This window comes from Macrobrachium nipponense, chromosome 1, assembly GCF_015104395.2.
Source record: "Macrobrachium nipponense isolate FS-2020 chromosome 1, ASM1510439v2, whole genome shotgun sequence".
In the NCBI taxonomy this organism is placed as follows: Eukaryota; Metazoa; Arthropoda; class Malacostraca; order Decapoda; family Palaemonidae; genus Macrobrachium; species Macrobrachium nipponense.
Genome location: NC_087200.1, coordinates 107451358 through 107458687, shown reverse-complemented (window position 1 = coordinate 107458687; position 7330 = coordinate 107451358). Strand labels below are relative to the sequence as shown.

At 36.3% G+C, this 7330-nt stretch overlaps 1 protein-coding gene across 1 annotated transcript in view; it reads left to right on the top strand.

Annotated features, from left to right (window-relative positions):
- Positions 1 to 945: 945 nt before the first annotated feature.
- The window catches only part of LOC135219535 (alpha-1,3-mannosyl-glycoprotein 2-beta-N-acetylglucosaminyltransferase-like), a 386065-nt gene continuing 379680 nt past the window's right edge, over positions 946 to 7330 (top strand). The window contains exon 1 of the mRNA XM_064256378.1: positions 946 to 1122. The gene's annotated coding sequence lies outside the window, so the exon portion shown is untranslated. The remainder of the gene's footprint in view (positions 1123 to 7330) is intronic.

Sequence of the window (7330 nt, the reverse complement as noted above, 5' to 3'; positions counted from 1 at the left end):
AAAAAACAAAACCAACTCAGAAAAACATTCCATTGTGTATATTTGCAAGTACTGTACAGAGGGGACGTAAGTACCAGCCCTAACCAATAATATTGTAAATATAAATATAAAGAATTTTGTAAACAAAAAAAAAAAATAAATAAATAAAGACAATTTTTTTTTTTTATAATTATTCACCTCTGGCTATGGAATAAATTATCAAGGCGTATGATGCTGAGCTGCAAAAGCAAAATACATCATCATTACATCAGCTGCAAAGGGAGTTAATGAAATGGCTGTAACTTTTTCAATAACTATTCCTAGTTGGCCGAGAAGGAGTTTTTGTGAAAGACATCAAGGTCGCCATGTGATTCATTCGAGACCCAAGGGGAGCGCGTACCCCCGACAGACCCTTAGATGTTTGTTAAATCTCCTATGCATGGTTATTGGTAGTAAAAGAGAGAAATCGGCGTCGGTAACGTCTCCGAGGCTCCGAGGGAAACTCAGAATCAAGGGAAGAAACAAACCTGAACATTCACTTTTTTCTGACTTTAGTTCATCATTACATTCTGTAGCGGTTAAATCAAATAATTATATAAAAAGAATAAAACTATAATCATCAACAAATTTAAATATGATAAAAATGAAGTTAAATTAATATGGTAATATCGCGAAAAATTAGTGCACGAATTTTTCGAGACTTATCTTCTGCCTCTCCGTATGTCCCCTTTGTAACGAAAAGATTATTTGTCAAGCATATGGCAAATTGGCGGCTATGGAGAAATGGTTCCCTTTTGAATGTGTATATTTATTGGTCATCGCCTCTCCTCCCTCATTGTTTAATGGCAAAATTCATGCTGTTTTGTAAATTATATGAAAAGCGAAGGAATGCCTCCAACTCACAAAGATTAATTTTTCAAAAAAAAAAAAAAAGCTAACCCGATCCGCACGGTCTCTCTCTCTCTCTCTTCATGAATTAACTGAGTATAGAGCAACACGTTAGGGTCTTGATCGTGGTGTGCGGGTGTGAGCACGGCCAACTATAGGTGGCCGTGGTGTGAGACAAGCGATGAGGCTGATGGCGAATGATCGTGGAGTGAGGCAAGCGATGAGGCTGATGGCGAATGACCAGAAAAGCACAGAGTAAGTAATCGTTCTTTTTTGTAGCCATCGTCATTATCGAATGTGTTCAGTATTTTCCAAGTAATACGTTGGTATCTGTCTTGATTAAATGTGAATTAAAATTTTGTAATTCTTAAGAGTTTTTTGAGGGGTCGCGTTGCCACATAGAATTTTTCCTAGTGTGGTGTGCTGAGCCATCTAAGTTCCGTGTGATCGTTTTGTCTTGTAAAATTTAAATTATTTTGTTTTGTAATAAAGTTTGTTAGAATCAATCGTGTTTCACCTGTCGAGTTGTCCTTGTATACGGGCTGGAACCTGTCCATTGGTAGGGCTGTCATAACATCGGGCACGAATCTAGTGAAAGTCGCCATAACATTTGCGACAAGTACTTTTATCAACTTCCTTAAAAGTTTCTAGTAATCTTCAAACCGTGTTGTACCATGAAATACTGAAATTAGAATTAATGCTGCACCAGCCGAGATAGCCTACCTGAGGGTTAAGATTGAAAATGTCCCTGAACTTGTCTTTGTGTTTCAAAACTGGCAAACACTGTTCGTTGAACTACTCACATATTCCGAACTACCACACTTCCAATTCCAAAGTTCCAGTACACAAAATCTGTATTTAATACCACTGAAAATTGTAGCAGTTAGATTTAGCCCGCCATGCGATGGCACGGTCTCTTGCTTTTAAGCATCCATTGAATATTATAGAATATTTAAATTTTTTGGTATTATAACCCTCTCTGAGATGAAGAAAAAAAAATAATAATCGTCTAGTCTCCCCGTAAAAGTTGGGGCTTGCACTTGCATCTGCAATTTATGGGTGTATTCTTAATTCCTTCATTATTTTCTAAGGCATCCCCTTTTCCAGAATCCAATCCTTTACAGAAGGCGACTGTAGTCACGGTCAGTTTTTTTTTCTTTCTTAATTTCCTTTCTTAAAACGTCCTTTTAGCCGCTTCATAATTGGTTTTGCAACAGGTGTTCACTCTCCATTTGATTAAATTTAGAATAATGCTTTTGTGCTAAGATTTTTTGCCTCTGGTCATTTTTATTGTTTCATTTTCAGTCATTTTTTTTTTTTTTTAGCAGTATTTACTTCGTGCATTATTTTTAAGCTCCAGATAGTGGCATATCTGCAGAGTATAGTAATTACAGGCCAATCTCTATTCTCCCTGTGCTACTATATACGTAAGTGTGTGGGATCTAAGGATTGTTATCTGATAGACAATATGCATACAGGAACCAATTAGGTACCTGCGATGCTCTTTTAGACTTGACATGCCTTTTGCAAGGGAACCTTGATAAGGGTTTTGAGTGCAGAGTAATTAAGAAATATTTTAGGGTTGCTGCTGCCTTCGATTACTAGATCACAAGGCCCTTATTTACAAACTTCAGAATCTTGGAATGGATGGATATGTTTTAAGATTACTTCAAGATTTCCCCACAGATAGGCAGGTGTGTCTTGGTCCAATGTTATTTTTAGTGTAGGTATACAAGTAATATGGTTGTTTTGCATGGAAGATGAGATTGTTCAGTATGCAGATGATGCAATACTCAAAGCGTGTAGTGAAGTCTTCATCTTTGAGAAATCAATAGGTACTACATGGACCGGATCAGAGAATATTGTAGTCGGTGGAGCATGTGGGTGAACTCCAGTAAAACGAAAACATTAGTGATCAGCAGATCTCGTACAGATTTCCCACGCCATCCTCCCCTTCAGGTGGATGGAATATTGCTAAATGAATCTGAAGCTTTAACTACTTAGGTTGAAACTTTTGACTCGCATCTAACTTTTGAGAAACACCCAATGAGAGTTTCAGCAAATGCCGCACGTACGTTAGGTATTGTCCGTAAGGCCTCAATGCAACCCGCTTAAAGTCATTTGTACCCACTCCCTTTACTGGAATACTTAGTGCGGATGTCTGCCTCTGCCAGAGATTTATCTTTTAGATAGAGTGGTTCGTGGTGTTAGGTTTCTGACTCCTGATAGTGGCAGTTATGACTTGGACCATCGACGGATGGCCACTTTTCATTAGTTGTATTTCAACACAGGTCTTTCACATTCACAATTGATCCCTGATCCCCTATACATTCCGAGAACAACCAGTTTCGCCAAATAGCAGCGCTCAGATGCAGTCAGTGTTCCTCCCTGTTGAACTTCACACCGTTGGGCTCTCAGAGGATGTCGTGCAATTGGAACTTCATAAGATCAAGCGAAAATGCAATGCATTACTTCCGTAATTCTATTCTTGCATTCTGGTACATTTTTATCCCTTCAATAATTCATTCTTTTCTTTAATAAGTGGTATCCCTTCTTTCTGCATTTCCCTTTACTTTATCCTAATGAACACCATATTTTTTTGGACGCTAAATATAATTTCAAGTCAATGGTCCCTACTGGCTTGTTTCATATGAGTAGGTTTCATCTACTGAATAATAATAATAATTGTTTCTAAACAAATTTCACTCTTCATCATTGCTTTGTAGAATTCACGTTTAGGTCAATAGGTTCTGCAGATTTCATTGCATCCATACATATATAGTACATTTACATACATACGCACAAATATATGAATACGCACATATTGTATACATACATATATATATATATATATATATATATATATATATATATATATATATATATATACTATATATTATATATATATTATAATATAGCTTAGTGCCAGGAGTCAATCCATATTAATAACCAATAATGAAGGGAAGAGGGACACACACAGATGTACACTCGGCAAGGAATGTTAAGATACAGTTTTTTTAAATCTTCGGACATATAGTGTTCAATAATGCCACACCTGGCAACTCTAGAAAGGGGGCGGAGCTTCAAAATCATAGCGTAATGTTTGACACTCAACTGACGTAACATTAATGCGTAATTGAAGACGGATCTTAAACAATGAGAGAAAGTGTTTTAAAATTTGGTCAGTACTTTTGGAAATCGTGAGGAACAATACAGTAAAGAATGAAATATTATGACGATAGAGAGAGAGCGCGCAAGCATACGGCTATCGATAGAGATACTTGATTAAGTGACAATATCTTTTTCAAATGTTTCACAAGTGGGGAGCGAGAGAGAGAGAGAGAAACTTGGAAGTGAAGAAGAGAGAGAGAGAGAAACTTGGAAGTGAAGAAGAGAGAGAGAGATCACAAGTATAGGCCTATCTATAGAGATACTTAATTCATTATATTTACTTTGAAAGATTGGGTGATAATATTTTTACAAATGTGTTTTAAAAGAAAGAGAGAGAGAGAACAAAATCTGCTTACGTGAAAGCTTAGGCCTATTTATAACTACTTAATTTCATTATATTTTCTTTGGTAGATTGAGTGGTAATATATATTTTTAAAGTATGTTTTAGAAGTGGAGAGAGAGAGAGAGAAATATAGTATTGGTGACGGACTTGTGACGGGGAAAGGCAGAATGAGGAGCGTTGAGTCGGTGCACAGATACCTGGGAAACTGGATGATATGACTGCCAAGATCGTGCTGCACTATGCTAGATAAACTTTGAAGGATCATAATATTCTAGTCAATTCTCTAAGAATTCATAACCTAATCTTGATTTCATTCGACAGTTGCCATAACATTCAAAGATTGTAAAAAGACGTGGAAAATTTTAGAACAGGCTGCTTGCTTCTCTTGATATAATTCTGTACTTTTTGAAAATCGGGTTTCATCCACAAATAATTCCCGAAAAAAGCTGTGTTAAGTAAAAATAGTTATTACCACAAATAACCCAATATGAATTGCACAGGCAATTAAAGTTTTATATCGTGCAAATAATGCTGATGTGTTGGGAGATCTTTCAGCCTCGCAGCAAAGAAATGCAGTCGTGTAGGGCTGTAGGCTACTACGAACTTCTTTGTAATGGGAGGATATAGCCAGAACATCTTTGAGCTGACATGCTACTTTAACCTTGATAAAGATCTATGTTTAAAGACGGCATCTTTGTACACAGCAATTAGCATTCGATCCATGTCAACGTCAAAGTAATCAAAGTGTGAAATCCGTTACGTAAACCAGTATCCAGTGACTTGCGCTTTCCCGCTCGAAGTTCTAGGGCTCCTCCACATCATAGAAAACGCTCTTGCGTATGCAACTAGATTTGCTCAACCTACCTTAGCCTTAGCAACATTGGCTGCCATTGACGTCAGCTAAAATTAAACGCTTTGGAATACAAACATGAGTTTGTAGAAGCTAAAAATAATTGCATTCACCACTTACAATGATACAATAATATCCCCGTTCATGAAGGAAAACGAGTATATATTGTCGTCGTGATACATAGTACTACAATCAGAAATTCACATTCTATCTACCAGATCTCTATGAACGAATCCATCTGAGAAATTCCAATTACTTCGGACATATATCGTGTTTTTAAGTATCTGAACGGTTTTGTTTTGCAGTTTTAACAAATATGATATAATTTGCAGTGTATATTCATATTCTAGATTAAATTTAGCGATATTATGTCTTTTCAGTAAAAACAAATGGGAAATTCGATGAACGAAAGCTAATGAAAACTGTATCTTCAGTTTTCTTTTCGAGTGTACATGCAGTCTTTATTGCAACGTTTCGTAATTATCAAGTTAATTACATCATCAGGCTGTTAAAATGAAAAATAAATTTCCTAGTAAAATTGTAAAAACAAAACTAAAAGTTAGAAATTCAGAAATGCAAAAGCTAAAATGACAATTTGTCGAAAATTGCATTTTTCCTAACTATACAAACCTGAGGTCCTTTAACAATAGGAAGTAGCTGCCGCTAGCTACTTCCTATTGTTAAAGGACCGATGGTTTGTATTACGTATCGGAACAAAAAGTTATTCTTACAAGTGTACAAAATATACACATTAAAATTAAGGAAGTTAAATTATTTAAAAGGACATACATTAAAATGAAAGATAAATGAACATATAAGCAAAAATTGACAAAAGATTGAAAGCATCAGTGAACAGTTTACAGAACAAAGAAGTTAAGGACCGACCTGAGAGTGACAGCGTTAAACTAAACGCAAAACATAAATAAAAACAATACAAGTCAAGACAAATACAGAGGGGAGGAAGACGTAGGGTGTGTTCAACGACGGAACAAGTTGTTTAATAAAGAGCGATTCTAGAATAACAAGGTCGTGCGGGTTGGTGGTATGGCCTAAAATACAGAAGTCTTTATTATCGATATATATGTTTTACATATTTTGGAGTGATTTCTAATATTGGAGTGTTCCGGGTTTGCAATCCTGCTGCCAGTATGGAAGCTTATGCCACGATGAGAATCGATACGCACCTTAAGGAGTCTGCTGGTGGATCTACCATTCCTGGACGTTTTAGTTTTCAGAGAAAACGGCTGTTTTAATACCACGATTTTTAGGACTTGGTTACCACTTTTATAGCTCCTGTTTTATGAATTTTAAGTCCAACTCTGTTTCTACCCTTCTCCACCGAGCACTTGTCCTTACGTCGAACTGGGTCCTTTTCCATAACGAAATAACATTTTTAATTGACTTTTTTTAACAATAACAGTTTCCCTGCTAAGCTAATTTATAGGAAATTAGATCACCTACTGAAAAAACATTTCATTGTTAAACCAAAAGTTTTAACTGTCCCTAAAATGAAGTTCTATGCATGCTTTCATTACTCATGACATAAATTTCACAAAAAGTTCACAGAAATCATTCAGGAACATTTTCATGCCATACAAACTAAAATTAATCCTAAGAAACCCTTTCACCATCGGTTCCCTCTTACCTTGAAGGAGCGATTATCACCTTATATGTCCTCTGGTGTTATTTATAAATATACTTGCCCTGAATGTCAAACAGAGACCTATGTGGGATCCACCAGCAGACTCCTTAAGGTGCGTATCGATTCTCATCGTGGCATAAGCCGTACTGGCAGCAGGATTGCAAACCCAGAACACTCCAATATTAGAAATCACTCCAAAATATGTAAAACATATATCGATAATAAAGACTTCTGTATTTTAGGCCATACCACCAACCCGCACGACCTTGTTATTCTAGAATCGCTCTTTATTAAACAACTTGTTCCGTCGTTGAACACCCATACGTCTTCCTCCCCTCTGTATTTGTCTTGACTTGTGTTGTTTATTTATGTTTACGTTTAGTTTAACGCTGTCACTCCTCTAGGTCGGTCCTTAACTACTCTGTTCTGTAACTGTTCACTGCTGCTTTCAATCTTT